Consider the following 21355-nt stretch of genomic DNA (forward strand, 5'->3'; position numbering starts at 1 on the left):
AGAGATGGAAGGAAAAAACACTGACCAGAACTGTCTGTAGACAATACAGGGGCTCAAACAATTCAACCTGGTAGACAAATTACAGCTGCAATTCTGAGTGTCATTTTTAACTCATTCTCCCACTCAGGCTGTCTTGTCTCCTCTCTCCATCTCTGAGACACATATTAAACTGCAGTCTGATAGTGTTATCAGCACCTTTGTCAACAAAATAAATTTGTCTCCCTGGGATGGTGAAATGTGTCTCACAAATGAATGAGATATGTGGAGTTCAGCAGCAATCTACAGGGAAGTGTTAATTAGAACAGACTGTGTCATCAGGAAGCTCAACAGACACAAACTAATTAGCACCAACAAGTGTAGCAGGGCTGCTCTGCGGAGGCAGCACTCCATCACTGGCTTCTGAGAAGTTAGCACTCCTTTCTATTCCCTGGCTCTGCTCTCAAAATGGCATTAAAACATATGGTACTGGAGCAAGAGTCCCACAAGGATCTAGCGGGAAGAATCTGCTTGTGCTCCATCCCAAGGTTACCTTCACCAACTCATTCTCACTGCAGCATTCAACTCAGTCTATCCACAAGTCAAAGATATCCAAGATTTCATCCAGGTAAAGAGAGTGGCTCTTCAGAAAGGTATGCATCTCTCCTGAGTCTCAGCTGGACTATAAATTTATAGACTAAATATAGTCTATAAATGCTATCAGTTTCCTTGGGAAAGCTGAGAACATTGACTGTCCCTGCAGATTTAAACTAGGCTGTTCAGTGCAGAACAGGAAGGCATTCTAAAAGTCCAGCAGGAATCTGGGAAAAAGCCCGAAAACTAGAAAGAGCCCTTCAGCAGGTCAGCTTACAAGTTTGCAGCTTAAATATTGCTGACGAGCTGACATCAGTCTAGGAAAAAAAAGATTCCTAAATGACACAACAGATGTTCTTCAGATAAGCCTCAATTTTTTTCTCAGATGCAACCTTAGCAGATGGACTTGAGCACATATATTCTCTAAGCAGATAAGAGGATGGAGATGCTAAAAAAAAAAGATAAAAAATAGAAAGTAGTAGGAAGCATCATATACAATACTTGTTTCTCACCATCTTGTGCTTGTTAATTTCCTCATTTTTAAGGGAAAATATTTCAGGATGAATATAGGTGATACATAATACTAGTAACTAATGGGTCATCATCTAGCTGGGTTTCCTTAGATTTATAGCTATAAAATTGAAAGTAATACTGCAAGCAGAAGAACCCATACCCACAAACACCTAAGACTTCAAGAAGATTATTTGCTAAATTTTCCTTTATAACACAGTCATTTAAAACACTTTGTGTCCACCAGTTCATATTTCTCTCTGCCACCTTCTTGAGTCAAGCACACAATTCCTTTAATAAACACAACAATGCTGCAACTCGTTGGGATCTTGTTCTCTCAAGTGTTTTGGTAAAGAACTTATCACATCTGAGGATAAGAAACTTTCTTTCCCACTCCAGTATAAATGTGCTTAACAGGCATAAAAGAATATACTGGTTTCCAAATAATCAAAAGTCAAAGCACAGGGCCAGACAAAGCTAATGGATGCATAACACATGCTAAGAACAAACCCTTCAGCCTGCTTTTAGATGTGTTTGGGCATTTAAACAACAAGCACCTTTTGGCACAAACTGAATTAGAAGCTTTTACAACATTAATGTTGTGACCAGTCCCTACTGGCTCATACAAGTTTCTAAGAGCTGCTTCTCTCAAAACTGAATTTCAGATATCAAAGAAAGCTGGAACAAAACAGCAGGGAAAAAAGTATTCTTGCCCACACGCCACATTTTGGCTCTGCAAGCAGAAAGAAAAAAAAAAAAAGAAGAGAGAGAAAGAGAGAGAAAGTCAAGGGTGTTACATTCAGCACTTTAGAAAACTCTACTTTGTGAACCAAACACTTAGCAACAGGATAGTCTTCATCCTGCTATCATCAGCAGAGATGAGATCTTACAGACTGATGGCTGAGGGCATCATCCTTGCAGATGACTGGGTCATGGAGGAGCTAACAGGCCAAATGCTTTTTATTACTGCATTTAGGTAACTCAACAATATGTGATCATAGCAATTTAGGAAGACCTAAGACCTGTTTTCTTTCCTCTTACACTAGTAGAGAATTGGGATCAATATTATCCACTCACAGGAACACCATGTTACCTGCTGCTACAGAAAAGAGCTGATCAGTTATCCATTGTGTATTGAAGCAGATGGTGTGTAAACACCACAAGCCTTATGATACCAAGCTTTCCAGAAAGCCCATTTCTGTTTCATAGCAGGGTTTAAATTAAACTGCAAATGCTGTAAAACACATAGGGACAGATTCTTTCTTCTCACAATCCATTGCAATAAGAACAAACTCCAGTCAAGTCAACAAAACCAGAGGTCTAAAGCAAGTATCAGAAGAGAATCAGTGTTCTCCAAAGCCATATATGTTACAGAAGGAATTAAGATTACCTGTATCAGGTGATGGTAACAGCATCAATCACACAGGATTTGTGCAGACTGGAGTGGGCACACATGAAAAATACCTTCTTCCCTGCTCTCCACTGTTTTCACCCAGAAAACAGTGACAGAACTGCACTAAGCAGGCATTGATTGCTAAGTACTTGAACAATCTGGAAATGAATTATGGCACATAAACCAAAGCAGGCATGCAATTTGACATGCTTTGCATAACTAAGAAACTAAATGTACAGCATAGCTCAACACAGCTCAGACCACTTCAAGCTCAGACCATCTTTTAGGCCAGCTGAAGCCTTGTAGACATCAGTGTGAACCACATTACATTAAAACACCTTTGCTGACAGATTATTTTATTCTTGTTACTTAGGCATTTATATAAACTATGCTCTTGCTTCTAATTCCTCATCATCCATCAGGGCAAAGACAGAAATCTGGCTGTATATATTCACTCACCCTACAGTTTTTCACCCTTGTAGGTGGGAAAGGCTTGCAAAAGACCTGAGATACAAAGTAAAACACAAAGCCTGTGCACAAGCATAAAACAAGATGGATTCTTAGAAATCAAACCCCCTCTCTGAGACTTCACCAGACTACTGGCTATGAGCGATAGAATTCCAAAAACATGGCTTTTGTTTCATTATTGTACTGTGTGTCTTTCTTATTTCACTTTCTCACAGGAAAAGTTTACGGTTAATTTTAATTCTGAACTCAGAGGAGAGCACAAGAGAGATCCATCCACAGAGCACAAGTGCAATCCATTTCATTGCTTTGACTTTGCTCTGTGAAGTCTCTTCACAGAGACACTCAAGCTTAAGTTGTAATCATCATTGTAAGAATCCCATTGATGGACTCATTTGAATGGAGAGGAAAATATTTGTTTCTTTTACCTCTCATCCAAACCCACAAACCATTCTAAAAATATTTTTCCTTCCCTTTTGAGTAATAAAACTTTTAATCCTGTGCATCATCAATTGCTTTTAGGCACCAGGTGCAAATTTGCTTAATACCTGATCAAATGTTTTGTACAGCTTAAGGGAAGCCAAATTCCTAACACATCAGGGCCCAGTTAGTGGGACACTGGTGGAACTACTCCGGAGCCTTTAGGTTTAAAGCATGTACTGATCTGCTCCTTTGGTTTTCAAAAGAGCAGGCCAGCTCCTGTATAAGCCACTGACTGCTTTGTCAGAAAGCAGGTTGTAGAAGGCCTGTCTGACTTGACACAACATGCTTTGAGCTCTCACAGTTGCACAAATTGATTATGAAATTAAATGTGATGGTGAAATATACTAATTATCAAACTTCTAGATCAGAATGGTGTCTTTTTTATACAACATTACTCATCTGAACAGGAAAAAATGGCTTCAAGAATCTTTTGAACTTACTGTGTAACACTGCCACAGTCAGAAAAGCAGGAGCTGCTGCTTCCTGCAGGTTCGTGAGGTGGAGAGCATTCTGGTCCTCCTACCAGACAGTTTGTCAATATTGCTGAATATACATTTTTACATATAAACCTTTCCACAAAATAGAATATAATAAATATAACAAATATAATTAATATAACATGACATAACAAATTACATAGATATATATAGTACTCTTCCATGACAGTGCAACTTGATCTGGTACTAGTCATAAATTACAACTTGCACATAAGAGGAAATCCAGCTCAGCTGATACAGCAGAAATGCAAAGCTGTAACAAAATACTTACCAAGTTATTAATGACTTAAAATATGGTAGTAGGCAAGGGGTCAAGTCCCAGACTAGGCATATTTCATGCAAGTCCTACAAAGTCTAATTCAAAATCATAGAGACCTTCACACACATAACCCAGTATATGTTCCCAAACGCCTGGAGCAGTCACTTGCTGCTACAAATTCTACTGTACAACCTGCACTTTAAATGCAAAGCCCCCTGGTGCTAGCAGTAATGATTTGGATTAGCACTTTATTTCCCACTGCTAGGGAAATAAAAATCTCTTAGTACCACTATCAGAGATTTCTGTGGCAACTCAGTGAATGATAGTAAAAGCAGCTGCAAAATAGCAAGTGAACAAAGCCTACAGAGATATAATGGTGACTCAACAACCTTTCAATTCAGATATTAAAGTGTCTGCAGTTCCTTTTATGCTGCAGGTGAATAAAAGGTGATTGAGCAGAATTAACCTCTCCCTAGAGCATTAAGAAAAGTTAAAGTTCCGGTGCAGACTTGCTGGGCTCTTTCAAATTTGAGTTTCTTACAGCTTTTACTGCTGTAACACGAGTGAACTGAATGTCCAATGAACTGAATTTTGTCAGAGCTGAGTTTTGGGGGACTGAGTTAAAAGAATAATGTGAATTAAAAGTGCTTTTATTAAGATGATAAGTTTCCACTTGAAATATATAAGCCTTCAGGAAATATTGATATTGAACTGCAACCTCTCTTGTTCTCTTCCCTAGAGCCTGTACAGTACCAAGATGTACTCACCCTACCTATATAACTTTGATTGACTGCATGAAAATTTGTTTAAATTCCACACTAAGACAACAACAGATATTCAAGCATGTGCACAGCCATTGTATGGGTTTAGCACTAACTTAAACATAATTCAGGAGCTGCATGTGAAGAACAGGCTCCACAGTTCTGGCTTGGCAGCCTGAAGCCCTGACTCATACATGTGTGTCCAGCACTTGGGTCGCTTTCTGATCTAAACAGAGCAATTTTCCCTCACCTTGCAACAAATACTGAAACTATAAACAGCAAGGGTTTCACGAAGCTTTTGCTGAGGGGAAAACAAAGGAAAACAAACTGATGAGTAAAATGATTAATGTGGAAAAGTCAAGGCTTGGGAAAAAACACAGAAACCACATCACAGGCTTTTAAAGTTTTCAAGGAAAATATAAACTACATTTCCAAAATGTTTGGATAGGCTTCTCCTGTCCTTCTCAGAACCACAGTTTCTCCTAAACATCTTTGTGGTTTTGGCTCAGACCAAAATTATAGAATCAGAAGTGTCACAAGAGACTTCAGGTGAATGAGCTATGAAATTCAGCTGTGAGTGAGTTTTGGATGGTAGTTTATCCAACTCAAATATTACCTACCCAATACTTAGCACCAAAGTGAGCAGGCAATAAAAAAGTATGAAGGCATAATATTTCCCTTTCAGAAAACAGAAAGAAAAACACATTCAAAGACAGATACAGAAATGTTAACATAACTGAGGACAACACTGGGAGAGGGGAGGGAATATGAGTCAACAGTGCCCTGGCAGCCAGGAGGGCCACATATATTTACTGGACTATAGGTGAGTGTTGAATAGCTGGGTGTCTCTATTTGTCATCTGAGTTATAAAGATGATAAAGCACTCTTTCACAGCAGCATTCAAGAATTTTATGTACAATACACCAGAAATCATGTATTAAGTGGCTGAAGACATTTGGCTTTTCGCCCTCCATAACCACTGACAATACGTGGCCATCTAAATTTGTGATTGGACAACTTCCTGCATTATTACTCATGTCATGGCTCATCAACCAGGATACTTAGTGGCATTTAGGAACATATTAAATGATGATACAAGCAGAAGAAGAGTAAGCCATATGTTCTTTTAGTTCGGGTTTGAGCAAGGCCCCCTCATTGAAGGCAGGTGTTGGGTTATCTTTAGGTTTCTGCTGATCAGATTTGCCACAGGGACATGGAGTCCAGTCAGCACCACAGTCAGAAAAGCAGAAGCTGCTGCTTCCTGCAGGTTCTCAAGGTGGGGAGCATTCTGGTCCTCCTACCAGACAGTTTATCAATATTGCTGCTGCTCAATATACATTTTTACCCCACCAAGTAACCTACAGATATTAGGAAGAAAAACCTCTTTTCGTAAAGCTTACACTGTTTGTCCTCACAGGACTGCCTGTCTGCAGAGAAAGTGTAGCTGAAACATGTGACTGGACTTTGGCTGTACTCTCTGACATGGCCTCAGTACTGAATACATACTAGATTGTCCACACTGGATTGTACCTTCAAGGGGAGAGTTTCACCCTGAAACTCATTCTCCCCTTCCTTGAGTGAGTCATCCTCTGGAAAAAGGATTAGTATCCTCTAGGAATTCAGCACTCACAGTTCCTAGGATACAGCACCGATCTACCAGACCCAGAAGAATGCAAACCCCTGTAATGTGACAGGATCCATAATATACCAGTGCTTCAGGATACTTCTGAGTCTCTGTTCCTACTGAGAAGAACACCACCATATGTGGAGTCCTACAGAATATTCTGGGAGCAAAGAAGAAAAGATTCTGGGGAAAAAATATAATCTAGGAATTAATGCATGGCTCGAGACTGGGGGATACAGAGGCGAGACAAGCTAAAGCTGAAGAGGCTTAACTAAACTGGCACGGTCAATTACCAGCTAATGGCAACCTCCCAACTTCATATCTCAATTACTAACAATTTGGCTACAAATAGTAAAAACAAACTTCATTAAAGTAATTTGATTTTACTTGGGAAGGTTTCAAAACTAATATTAAAAAATGGGCTCATGGTAAAAAGTAGTTTTAAACAGTTGCAGCAGCAGGATGGAGGACTATTTTCCCAGCAAAACTGTATAATTTCTTCACTGCTTCAAGGCTTCCTACCTTACCTACAAAAAATTGTTCCGTGAAAAATCCATTTTGTTCATTTTTTCCTGGAAAAAATATGTAAGTGGGCAGAGGGAGGATCTGTACCATAGCCAGCAGAAATCAGAAAGATTTCTGAGGCCTTTAAGTACCGGGGTTTGTGATCAGACAGACAATCTCAGATAAGACCAAACAGTAGAGCTGGAAGAAGCAGAGAGGCTTTTGGGCACACTAGTCATAATTAAGTGCTGACTGAGTGTTTGAAAGCATCTTTGACTTTTTCAGCTGTACTTGCTGGTTTAATGCAAGACATTATCTCTACAAACCTTGGATTAATGATGTCTTTAGATTGTCACAACCTTGACAACACACCAAGAAAAAATAATGAACAAAACAAATAATGTTCAAAAACTACAGAGCAGTTACAGATTCAGCATGCTCATAGAAGTAAAGTCTGTTAAACTGATTTTCTTCCTTGTCAGAGTATATTCTGTGCTGGGTCACAAGGTCCAGGGACATGAAGTTTAATATAATGACTGATTTTCTGGTTTCATCAGAGTCACTGATATGAATAAACAGTTTTCTCTTATCACTTATTTCCCCACTCACCATGTAAAGCAGAATATGCAAGACTGTAAACATATTTTAAATTTATTGCATTTATCTCTAAACAAAGGACTTTGAGGAATATGTCTCTGTCCTGATATTTGTGGAAGTGAAAGCATAGGGTCAATGCCAAACTAAAACTCTTTTCACTAGATTGACAGAGGGGAATTTTTCCTGCCAGAGGCAAATTAGGGGTCATTCTGCTTAGAGGATCAAACCATTACTGAATACAGTGAGGTGACTGACCATCTTTTTCTATCTAGCCTGTGTCTACAGACCTCAGCAGATAATTGGCATCACAAATTATCACATAAATAAAAAGGAAGTTTTTAAAAGGTGCATTGAGTTGACAGAATGAGTCTCAAACCAGAGAACAAAAGGAATGCTTTCATTATGCTGGCAGCCTGGTTTGATACCTCTCATGCACAAGAAGCTGCTAATCCTGATGAATATTCATTCTGAACAGGAGCCTGAAACAAAATGCATAAATTCACACCTCTAAAATAGGACATCTTTTGAAAGCCATCAAAATACAATATTCTCCACACATTTTTCCACTTTGGCTTGCCCCTTATATTTCAATTAATTAAACATTACCTGCACATGCCTATACATATATAGCAAAGAAAAGCCCTGTGTTCTCCAAGTTCAGACCTTGATACTAAGACCATACACATACCACTGGCACATGAACAAGAAGTATTTTTCTCCCCTTAACTCACACTGTTCATACAGTAAAACACTTGCATTTGATGGCAACAGAAACAACCTAGGGAAATACAAGGACATATTTAGCATTTTATAATGAATAGCCAGAACTAGCCCCAAAGGTTATGGGGCAATGCAGGCTCCACACCCTGATGTAGCTCCAGAAACAAAGCAAAAATCCCACAGGTCTCGCTGTTTCCTAGGAAGCGTGAAGACACACACAGTCTCGTGATCCGGAAGATCCTGGGGATAAACTGCAAAACATTATTCTTCACTGTAGAAAGGAGAATCTACTAGAGAAAGAAGATTACCAACACTCTTTCTACAATTAAGTTCCTGTATTGACTCCAATATTGCCAAATTGCTTAGCATAAAACATGATGAGCACTAGTGAAACCTTTTCCCCTTTATAGTCCATAAAGGGGAGTTTCCACCCAGTGCCTGTACACTGTGTTCACGTTTCCTCACACAGGAATTTCACAAGGTCCTACAAATGCACAGTCTCAGATCCTCCTCTGGAAGAAGAGCAAGAGCTTGCAGAGGAAACAGCATGCCTTCTGGACCCTGTGACCTCATACTTCTCTGTCATAAAATGCTCATATAAGATGTGGGGTGAGACATGACAATGAACTGAAACTTGGAGAAGCTGCTGTCCACATTATCTACAGGTAAGTGGTGGGACGTGGTTTGTGAGAGGCTGTCCAAACTGGGCAACTTCCAGGAAAGAGCAGCATGACTACAGCAATTCCAGTGCAACAATGTCAAAATGCGCATCTTACTTCCCTCATTATGAGAAGTCATCTTAGAACCCAGGAATTCAGGCAGAAGGCTCTTTCTGTCAAGTCTGTTAACACAATCCTATCCAAAACTTCCTATCCAAAACTTCCTCTAAACTCCACTCAAAATGGTGTTACCAGGCCCTGATACAATATATTCCTTGTGGATACCTAAGGAAGCATGCACCACCATTTTCGTTCAGTGCAGTTGGAGTTCCGTTCCTAGGTCACCCCACAAAGAGCACAGTGCAGTATCCTTATAGTTTTATGGATTTTGCAAAGATACCTGAACTCAGGGAAAAATCCCCAGACAAAAGGAGTGTGACCTTTCTTCAGAGTGGCTTCCAGTGCTCTTCAGGGCAGAGACCGTCTTTGTGCCTTGTACAGACAGAGAACATAGACTTAGCAAAATAGAAGCTTTGATCTAATTTCCTCCTTCACCTACATGCACTTGAGCTGTGTAGAGTACGTGAGGTAAAATCTCATCTCTTCAGGGTCCATACAGAATGACAAAGGAGTAATAACATTGGGACTCAGTGTTCAGGACAAAAGGACATAACCTCCCAAGAGGGTCCCCTTCTCACTTTAAGAACTAAGTCACAAATGAAAGGAGTATCTTTGTGTGAGCTTCTAAGAAGCTGCTGAGAGGGCTGAGCACTTTGGAAATGTGAAAAGAGGATTACGATGTTTAAATATTAGGATAATCAGGAGATATTTTTCTAGCATCCATTGGGATTTTCAGAAGGGGGAAGGAGAAAATCCCTATACCAACTTGTGCAATTGCCTTAATTGCATCATTAGATTTTTTTTTCTCCTTGCCTATTCCATCCACTCCATAGAGTATGGCATTTATGACAAACATGAAGGGATTTTGTAACTTTCATTGCTCTCTAACCTCATTAATGTCAGAGTAGGTCTACCATGGTCAAAACTACCTGCAGTCTCAATAACATCTTTTCCACATTTGTTTCATATGTGAGTCAAAATCAAAATTAACTGCAAGAAGAAATTATGAAAAGTACCAACAGAACAAGAGTACCCTAAAATGATCTCATGTTGTCATCCCTAGAGATCAATAGCAATGATTTGCCGACCACCCTTCTTCACAGACCTCCTTTACTTGGACCAACATATCATCTTACAGGAGTAACAGTAGTTGGCCTTTGTATTGATCAGGTGGAGAAGGAATAAAACAAGCTGCCAGTGGAGTTCAAATGCACTAGCTGCCAGCAAGTTCTACACGACATGTGTCTGCAGGGAAGTGCAGCCTCTTCACCCCGTACTCCTGCTTCCTTTGAAATGCCATGTCATGTCATGGGAAGTTGTATCAGGCAGCTAATGCAGGGGAAAACTTGGGTAATTTTAGCTGGATTGCCCAGTAGGAACATGGCAAAAGAGAGAGGGAGAGTTGGGCTGCCAGCTCTGGCAGCAGAGCAGGCTGAGATCCTGGCTGACAGCAACCATGGGTTCCTCTCCAGAGGATGTAGGACATGGCACACTTTCTCAGGCATAGGCTGTCCTGCCTTTCCTTCTACTTGCTTGACTGCTTCTGAGCTGTCTCTTCTCCTGTCTCTAACTAATGCACAGCCTGTCCATCTTCACTTGCTCTGCTCCTCAGCAGGCTGATCAGCTGTAATTGAGGGGACAGGTTTAGCCTTTCAGTGAACAGAAAACCTTAATGTTCATCGAGAACACTTGGTAATCAGTGCTGCATACACACAGTATGGGTTAAAACTGGGCAACTTCTCACACAAGGGGAAAAGGTCACTCCTGACCCCAAAAGCCACCCTGTGCCAAATCCCTGAACTCGCTAACAAGCTTTCAGGACACTAGCTCCTAAGAAGGCAGTTGCCAAGATATGTTTGCCCATTTGTTTTAATGTAAAGCAGTGCTCTCCTTCAAGTCCTGTTGCTGGAAAAGGCTGGACATTTCTTTTTCTGCATAACTGTCGCTGTGCGTGATTTTATAGTGTCCTGGCTGTGCAACAACAGGGGTGTGACATACCCGCTGCGAGCCCTGCAGACCCCATATATTGGTGATCTGGCACAGGAACAGAGAACAGCGACACGGATCTTGGGGTAGAACTGGGATAATTTATTAGATGAATGACAACACTGCAGACTCCCACAGCGCCGGACCCCAAGAGGCTGACCAGGGTGTATACAGAGGGCTATATATCACAACTCAGGAGGAGTGGTTTAGGGAAATAACCAATGAAGACATGCCTGAGGAGGAGTCTGAGGCGGGACTAACATGTTACAGACCTATCAAGAAAAGCGGGAGGGGAATAGCGCAAAGAAACAAATGGGGCATTCAGTACCAAGAGATTGGCAGAGAAGGTTCTGCAGAAAAGGATAGGGATAGGGAGGATTGACAGCTTGGGAGGGGAAGAGATTAGGGAGGAGATAAGTGCATGCGAACCAGTAGGGAGTCCGCAGGGAGTAGCTGAGTAACAGACAGAAGGATTGATATTTAACAGAACTGAATAACAGTCAAGGTGCAGGTCTAATTTTAGCACACTGGGTATAGATGAAGAGTTGACACCACTCTAAAAGGTGGGGGGAGGATAGGTCCAGAGATGATTAACAGCATAAAGATGTCATAGTACAAAGGGATTACTAACTCACTAATAAGACAGTAGGCAAGATATGAAAACCTAAAGAAAGACATGCCACAATAGATGACAAAAATAATAACATGGTAAGTTAGACAGAAAATTTCAGCCAAAATGCTTGTTATTTGGTAATAATATAATCCATTCAGAACTGCTTAGGACATAATGTTGAGGTGACCTTGACAGGTGTACTACTAAAATTTCTCACTACAATTGAAACACAGATAGACAAATAAAACCCTTTATAGGTCATGCTAGATGGTATGCTCAGGCAGTGTCTTTGAACTGGCACAGGTTAACCCTGACTGACAGGCAAGGTATCTAGAATGGTAACAGCATGTAATTTTCTCTGCTACAGGTTTGCTTTAAGTAACATGGTTGTATACTGGTGGAAGCTTGTGCGGAAAGTTCTCTTCGCAGCTGCTCACAAGGCATTTTCCAGCAAAAACTTACCAGGATAGTAGAACAAATATGTAGATCTAATAATAAAAATCAAGACAGAAGCTTCAGACATGTATCTGAATGGCTGCTGTTTTGAAAAGTAGAAAGGTAAGCAAAGAACAAGGGGACATTCTCTTCCTGCCAGGAGCTGTCCTGCCCTGTCTGCACAACAGCAACAAATCACTGGAGATCTACCATATCCAGGTTTTAAAATTTATAAACTTGCAATGGGAATTTCTCTATTTGTTCCCAGTCAATTTATCTGGCTGCTTTCCAAAGTTCTGGTCTGCTCCAGAGGTGATGCATTTTCTTGTTGTTGTTTCGAGAAGTTTAATTAGGTAACTGGAACCAAGTGCCAAAAATGCCCTCTGTACAGAGCTCTTCCCAAAATAAAACTTGATTACTCTAAGTAAGGGCCATGCCTTGAGAGAATTTGCAATCCTCACACTATTTTCTGTCCAGCTTTTCATTTGGGAGAATGAAAAAATAAGAAGTAGAGACAGAGTCAGGTGGAGGTATTTCTCAGTGGCACTCACTGGGTATCTGCTCATCAGCTAATTGTTTTTGGAGCTGCAGATGCTCATGTAGCACACACCTTCAAATTTTCTCTGCACACAAGGATAGCTGAATAACCACGCATTTCCAATCTCAATTTGAATTTAAATTTAATGTCTGTCTTGCAGGAGGCACTGTATGCAGCTTCCTGAGAAATCAGGGAATTGGCAGCAATGTGACAGTGCCATGTCTTACACTTTAGAGCTACCTACCTCCAACACCACTGTAAAACTACTGTAACGTCCAACAACTTTTGACTGCCACATTACTCACCAACTGTTGCATGGTTAAATTCAGCACTGTCTTGGAAAATTAGAGAGTACTCACACCTACAACAAAATGCACAGAAAAAAGGCAGGCAGTCTTCCCACTTACGTTGCCTAAACGGGACTTTCCAGAATGAGAAATAAACCCAATCTTTGTCAGCAAAAGTCTGGCAGTGATACCTTCCTGGAAAGGATCCATCTTTTTCATGTCATGGAGGAAAGCCCTCAAGCTAGGAAAGTGCCTTTTTTCTACTTCTTGAAGTACCTTCCAAGTTTTATTGCTTTAAAACCAGGAAAAAAAAAAGGCAACTTGCTTTCTCTTGCTGTATTCCTCAGAAAACAATGACAGCTCATAAAGTAATAACAGAATGTAAAAACAAAACGAAATAAATATTTGAAAGAGCTGTGTCTGTCCTGCTGAAGCAGCTCTGTGCCCCATCACTGGAGCAGATGCCAGCAGCGGGTGAGGAGATTCCCCTTCTTCACCAGATCCATACCTGGCATTGTTCATCATCCATGCTGCAAAGCCCCCACTGGGCAAAGCTGCCAGCAAAAGTTGTGAAGGACCACTGCCCCTTGCAGCCAAGGGTCCCCTTCCTGCTCTGTGGATAACAACAACCCTCACTGGTGTCAAGGAGATATTTTAATCCACACATGATAATAAATGCCACATCCACCCTGGTCTACGCTCTCCATACGTACCAAGTAAAATTGTCAAAGGGGTCTTAGCCCCTCAGTGGACAAGGGAATTAAAGAGGGGAGAAAGACCTCAGCCTTTGTCCAAAAGCCCTGAGAACACATTAAATCCTTAATGAAAACATAGCAGCACCAGCAAGCAATCAGGACATCAAATTCTACTTTGCTCTCAAACCACCCCTGCAGTATAATTGTTGGGTGCTCAAAGAGGAAAATACAGATGGACAGCTGACTTACCTTGTTTTAGTGGTTTGTTTTGGATTTTTTTAAACATAGCTCTAACAGTCCTACTAGGTTTTTTAAAAAATCTGGCTGTTCAAAGGGAGGCTTATATTCAATTTCATGGACCTCTGAGACACAGCCCTGTACTTTACAAAAGGAAATCTTTCACTTGAGAACAACAGGTCACATAATACAAGGAGTGAGACACAGTGCACTAAGCAACTGCAGGACTACAGAGGACTCATCCACAGGCCCTTCCCACAGCAGAGGTGCTGTGACATGTCCAGCACCGAACGGCCGAGTGGGACCCAGGCACCCAGTATGAATGATTTGTCCAGGGCCAGATCAAGTTTATGGCTGACATGACATTGACTTCATGTCTCCTGACTCCCTCCTGACCCTCTCCTCTCTTTGTTGCTTCACACCTTGTGCAGTCCATGAGAGAGGGAAGAGGCAGCCCACCTGCTCTTTCAGGCAGTTGACAGAATAGGACAAACACACTTCTCTGTTCCTGGTCCAGACACTCATGAGTGTAAAAAGCAGGCAATTAAAACCACATTTTCTCCTCTCAGCAATTTCAGGAACAGTCTTTTGCATATATCCAAGTTCATCTGTTTAACACACAGTTTAGTTCCCTCAGAGACATGTCTTTAACAATAGCCCAGCATCTGCTTAGCACAATGTGCACTTCACCTTTCGATGGCTGTTTGCTTGCAGTGGCCACGTAGATGGGCCAGTATAAAGTAGGAATAATGAACAACAGTCCTTTTTCTATACATCTGAAGAGTTCTTAGTTATCTACATATTCAGCTGACACTTTTTTGTCTTGCTAGAGCATATTTGTTTATTTAACATCCCAAACCAGGTTCTAATTTCTCTGCTGTGAAATAATACACCTCAACAAGGAAATGATAAAGAAACACATGGTCTCCGAGCAGCTCTGCCCAGCAGGCCTGCAGTGTGAGGCTGCCCAGTTATAATTAACACTCAAAACATTGACATGCACATGCCAAACCCATGCAGTGTGGGATTAGCTGTACCTAATCTCTGCTGCTCCCTGCTCTGCTCTACAGCAGCTGCAACAAAAGTATGGGCACCCGGTCTGGTAGTGAGAAACTCTCCACTATCTTTCCCACAGTCCCTATTCTTCTGTGCCCTTAGCATCTCCTCACAATTATTTTCATATCTGCTACTTCTTTGGACCTACTTTCAGTGTATTTAGTCTTCTATAGCACTTAACCTTTGTTCTCCAAGTTGCAGTCTATTTTCCTGTAACTTTTACCCTTAGGTTGACTAAAAAGTGTGATGCTTTCCTCACTCAAGCCTTTCAAACAGCTGGAACTCTGATAACTTTTCTTACTATTGATGGTTGAACTAAGATCCACTTATGTTCCTGAGGTAAGGTAACCCTCCCAGTGCTTCCTTTTCCTGCAACTCATCAGCCCCTTCACCTACTTTTTGCCTTTCCCACTCAGGCAAGGAAAATCTTACAGCTGTCTGCACAATTCCACCAAAAACTGGCAAATGTCTTCTTCTGCTTTGTCATTTCATAAATGGCACTATTATATAGTTCTTCTATGTGCCTGACATATTAATAGCACAGCTAATTATTCTAGATCATTTCAACCAGATCCCGCTAACCCTCCCCCCACTTTACTTAATGAATTAATCTGAAATTCATGTTAGAGCTTCTGGTATGAAGCACTTTTGCAAGTGGGAACACTGAACAAGCCACTTATTAATAAGGAATAAGTACTTGCAGTAGTTATTCTTAATGAAAAATGGAAGGTAGTAGTGGTAGGAATACTCAAGAGCTAATAATAGTGGGTTTAAATAACAGCAAGGAATATTTTAAAAAATATATTAGCAAAGGCTTTCTAATGCTCAAGGTAGTAACAGACTTGGACTCACTTCCCAAAGAGGCTGTGGAGTTTGAAGGTTTGCATTACAAGGTTAGGCAAATACCTGTTTCACAAATGATCCTGCCCTGAGGGAAGGGCAGACTTCGATGCTTCCTGGAATATCTTTCTGTCTGAATTTTTTGTGGGTTTCTGTGTTCTGCTCTGGCAGCAGCAATGGGATGGCTGTGGCAGTGGCTACAACCTGCTGCAGACAGCCCCCTGCAAGCCCCACTGCCTCAGCTCCTGTTCTCACTAGAGCCTCTCCTGCTATCACAGAGGTGTGTCTCCTCTGAAAGCCTGAGCCACGGTCAGGAGCTGTTTTGCCATAGAATTACAAAGTAAAGAACACAACAGCTTTTGCAGAAGTGTGGTGATGGCTTAAAACCAACTCCTGAGTGAGGTTTGAGCAAGGCAAGGCAAGACCTGCCAGGCAGCCCCCAGACAAGTCTATGTGCTGAGACATTAAAAGCCCTGGAATGCAGGCTAAGCAACCTTGACACAAAATATGTGCAAAAAAGCAGCATGTTTGCAGACTGTTTATGAAGTAGACTGGCAGTGGGGATCTTGGCTAATCTCCACTGGCTATTCTCAATCTCAAGAATACACAAATGCACTGGAGCTAAGTTTCAACAGTGAACTTTCAGCCCCTCTGTGTGAGCTGTCTCTTCACTGTGCTTTAACCACATCTTAAACAACTACACACCTTTTCAATCACACATATCCTAAAGTAGCCACAGGATTCTCCAAGAACAACAGGATAATTTTAGTGGGAATTTTTTTGTTTGGTTGGTTTTTTTGTTTGTTTGCTTGTTTTGAGTTTTATTTGCTTGTTTTGAGTTTTGGGTGTTTAGGTTTTTTAAAATAGCAATCTTATTAACTACTAAGAGCTGGAGAGAAACAAGTGCACTCCACACAATTACAGAGGAAGTGTGTGGTTGGAAGTGACACAAGGAACTGGGGGCCTTCATGCAAGCAGACAGGCAGGCAGTATTTTGAAAACCTTATGTAGAATATTTGTTCTGCTCAGAGAAAATCCATTCCCCCATACTGTGCCATACCCTCTCACTTTAAATTAAAAGACTTCCAATACTATCTATCTACTTTTCTAGTCCCTGCTATAGGACTGGGTACATAACTTCTTCATGGGAAACACATTAGATTCCAGACACCCTGTAAAACAATTTCTATCTTCCTGTAAGAATTCACCTCCCAGTTGCTTTCTACCAGGACTGTCTACAACACACGAATGAATAATATTTTAATCTGCACATTAAAAGCATGATTCACCACAGATTTTTCTCACCACACAACTAACAAAAGTGACAGAGCACTTGTGTTGAACCCAGTAACAGGGCATTTTTAAATAGTGGAAGGCAAAAGGAGAAAAAAATTAGCTCATTTTCCACTGTGTTCCTACATCTCCTGAGACAAGGTTTGTTTCTGTGCCACCTTTTGTAATTTGAAAGACCACTGTGTAAATTTGCCTTCTGCAGTCAGAGGACAGGACAGCTTCCATGTGTATGTTATGCATAAAAATAATGTGTTCAAGATCCTGAGGCACTGACACTGCTGTCTTCAAATGCTGCTGCTGCAGAGAGCCTGTGGAAGTGCACCAGGGAGAGGAGCTGCAAGGACAAAGCATCACTGATATGGCCTGGGCCCCAGCATCACCACCTCAGCTCTTTCCAAGTTTGTCTGCTCATGAAAGACAGACATATTGTCCCTGTCATTTTCTCCTCTGTGGCTCCCTCCAGAACAGAGCAGCCCCTGCTCCCCAAAGGGGACAAGCTGCCATGGCATCACTGACCTCTGCTTCTGAGAGCTACTGACCTGACCTACTTTCCCCAGCAGGATAGACTGAAGCACCCTCAATGCAAATGCAGCTAAACATGATTTCAGGAAAAAATCCAGCTATCTTCTCCTTAGTAGAAACACAGCCTTGTGGATACTATTAGCACTGGTGGTTTTCTTTTCTTTTTTTTTTTTTTTTTCCGGTGGGAAATTCTCCACTGATAATACAGTATGTGCTATTTTGTAAGAAAATGAGTAATTGGGTGAATTATATACAGAAGGTCCTTCTGCTGACCCTATCCCTTACCCATTCTTTCTCCTCTGAATAAATTCTGCCTGCCAACTTAGGAATGAGCCAGTGAAAGATCTCATAGATAGAATAAGATTCATATGTAGATATTTATCTTCAAGTAAGGCCTTTTCAAGTCATTAAAAAGAATATCAGAGTTAAGTCTCCTCCTCTCCTTAATTCAAGTCAGATCTTTCAGCCCAAAGTGGGCATGGGGATGTATCAGAAGAGAGAAAGAAAAGACTGTCAAATCCAACACTTGGACAGTTTATCATTATTATCATAGTAAAGCTTTATATGCAGGCACTGAGGGTCCTAAATTAAATGTCAAATACTATCTGGCACCAGGAATATGAAGTATAGTCACCTACAGGGGAAAGGAGCCTGACAGCTTTGGTTTGCTTGTCAAAAGAGCAGTCATCTCATTCAGCTCTTCAGGCAAAAGAATCACCATTTGGAAAACTAGAAGTTACCAGAATTAATTCACTGATTCTTACCAAAAAGAAGTGATTGTGATGGTAGAGAGTAAGGACTAATTTTTAATCCTACTCAGATGCTGAAAAGATTAATTTCCCCACTGATAACACTGAAGATACAGAGATATTTTTCAAATTTTTTTTTAATTTTTTCAAGTTGAGGTTGAAACAAAGTAATTAAATCTTCTTCCCTTTCAGCTTGTCTGTGTCCTCCTCACCAGTTAAACAAAAGAAATGCCCTGAGCTCACTTCCCTCTCAGCCAAAGCAGCTGCCTTTTTGAACGGACTCCAGAAAGCTTGCCAGCTGAAGTTTATGAAGTCTAGTTAATTGCTTCAGCATATTGATTTCATGTTTGTATGCGGAAATGTATAATTGGAGACACCCTTAGCTGGTTAGTCCTACAATGGCTGGCACCACAGCACAGCCGTGTGTGGAGGAAGAAGTGGAGTCCTCTAACACAGCAACTCCTCCCGTATCTAGAGCAACAAGACCTCCCTAATCTCCCAAAACCTACAGCATCACTGCAAAGGTACATTACTAGGCATTGCTGATAATCATCAAGGATTTAGAGAATGTTGCACCAAAAATAAATTTTGCAGAGTAATTTAGATACAAACTTTTCCTGATTCTTCATCAAGGAACATTCTGTGCCCCCACAGTCCAGGAATGTAGCTCTCCCTGTATATGGGGAGGAGGAAGCCTGCAAGCCAGAGGAGGACATGAAGAAAACAACAGCTCCCAGCTGGCACAAGTGGGCACCTGCGTGGCTAAACACATGCTGGAAAATATATGGTAATTACATCTGCCTCCCTGATGCATCAAATTCACTTTAAGTGGGCTGTAAACATGGGTTTGGGATATAAGACTTAGGTGTACCAGGAAATAGCTCTGGTGTATGGCATGCCTGACTTGGGGAAAAAAATCCATGGAGAGAGCTGTGTTCTGGTTGTACTGAAACACCATGGCCATGCTTGAATGTGCAGAGCTCAGGAATGAGAGCAACATTCAAGGCACAGGCAAACAGAGACACAAATTAATTCTTGACATTTCTTAATGGAAAAAAATCTTTCCCAACTCTTCCACAAGTACAAACTCAGAACCTGCTGAAGTCAAGCACTGATATGTCAGCTACAAGAGGAAATTGAAAAGTGGATGAACACATCAAAGTAGAAAATAATGCAAGCATCCAATATGAAAGTTGTGTTTGAGTGCTCAGATGCTTAAGCAACCTTTCTTCTCCCAGCTCACAGCTTCTCCCACAGAAAATGCTAAAAATGCTCTTTCCAGGATGAAGATTTGCAGTGTCTGCAGACAAGAGCTCAACATGCTGAACTTCAGAAAGGATGAGGGACCCACTCTGCCCCACAGTCATGAGGCAAAACTGCTGGCTCTCACAGCTCTTTAATTAAAGAAATAAAAGGCAATTTGGAGTATTTGGGGGAATGTTGGAATCCATCCAAGTTGTAGAAGAGATACAAAAAGCCACGAGATTTGTAGGCGATAAAATCATAAATCTTCCTCTACCCTTTGCAGAGCTCTAACATTAATGCTAAAAATAACTACAGCACCTGCGGGATCTCAGCGTTTGGCTTAATCAAGTCTTACAGAGTTGTGGGGGGGAGTGGCAGAGGAACAAAGGGCAGGAGGATTTCAGGACCTGAGAGTATCGACAAGGACACAAGGACAAGGCATCCAGAGAACAAGTGTCCCTTTGTTTCTGGCCGGGGCAAATGTTCCATAAGGGTTACAGCAGGGAAAGGAAGGGGAAAAAATTAGGCAGGCACTGAAGCACTTTGAGAAATGGGTCAGGCTAGAGTACAGCTGTCAGCCTTCCCCAACCATAGCATTAAAGTTTAATTAGTTTGAGATCTCTTATTAAGGTCCATGAGCCAGAATAACCTATCTAGGAGCAGCATGTTTTCAGACACAACCTTCCTCCATGGCCTTTCAGATACCTAGCTGTGGCTTGCAAATGCTGTACCATTTCCACACTTGATGCAAACTTCACAAGCACTGAAGTATGAGAGTCAGCAGTTCCAAACAGCAGAAATCACCATTGTGCTCCACAGGAAAATAGATGGTGAGTGCTAGAGATGGGGAAGACCTTTTGGGGTAACTTGGATAGTCTCACTCTGGTTTATGCTATTATGTTATCCTGTCCAATTTATATCAAAATAAGGCAGCTAAGCTTCTGGTGTCTTTCTGAAAGGAAATTACTGACTGAGGTTTGGGACTTTTTTTTGTAATGTGGAAACCCTTTTTGTTTTTCCTTACAGTCATGAAAATCTTGTGCCAAATACTGCTAGGTCAAGCCTACCATTATGTTTTACATGACAAATATGTTGGGGACTAGGAACCACCTCTCTTCTTTTAGGGTTGTTTATAAAATGGTACTACTAGAAATTGGCTTTGACCTCCAGCTTCCTCTCTCCTGATGCCTCAAGGGAAGGTCCAAAGCCACTTAATTTGAAACGTCCACTTTTGGATTTTGGTTCACAAATTAGGATTTACACTAGCTGTAACTATTGGTGGTTCTTGCTCCAATGTCAGATAGAGGATCCAGTACTCTCCTATTTACAAAAAGGCCTTATGGAATGATTTATTATATTTGCCTGTCCCAGTCATGTTAGCACTAGCATGTTTTCTGACATTGCATGAGGAGCTAAGAACAGCTCTGAATTTTCTGTGATCCTTCAGTGTGACCTTAGCTACAGGCTGGTAAGGTCTTTCATGTGATGCTGTTCAAAGCAATTTTATAATGAAATTTAGTCATTAAGGTAAACATTGGGGTATAAGTTCATTAAGTACTTGTCTGCAGTTCAGAGAAAAATGAACAAACAAAACACAAAACAACAATAAACCCTCACAAACCCATTACATGTTTGCAGTCAGAAAACTGAGGGTGAAAATACAACTTACTACTAGGCACATTAGAAGGATGCTTCCT

General features: G+C 41.1%; 1 protein-coding gene across 1 annotated transcript in view; it reads right to left on the reverse strand.

Moving 5' to 3' along the window:
• LDLRAD3 (low density lipoprotein receptor class A domain containing 3) overlaps window positions 1-21355 on the reverse strand; it is a 207273-nt gene that overhangs the window by 180814 nt on the left and 5104 nt on the right. The gene's annotated exons all lie outside the window — the stretch shown is intronic.

The sequence above is a fragment of the Passer domesticus genome, chromosome 6 (genome assembly GCF_036417665.1).
Source record: "Passer domesticus isolate bPasDom1 chromosome 6, bPasDom1.hap1, whole genome shotgun sequence".
Classification (NCBI taxonomy): domain Eukaryota; kingdom Metazoa; phylum Chordata; class Aves; order Passeriformes; family Passeridae; genus Passer; species Passer domesticus.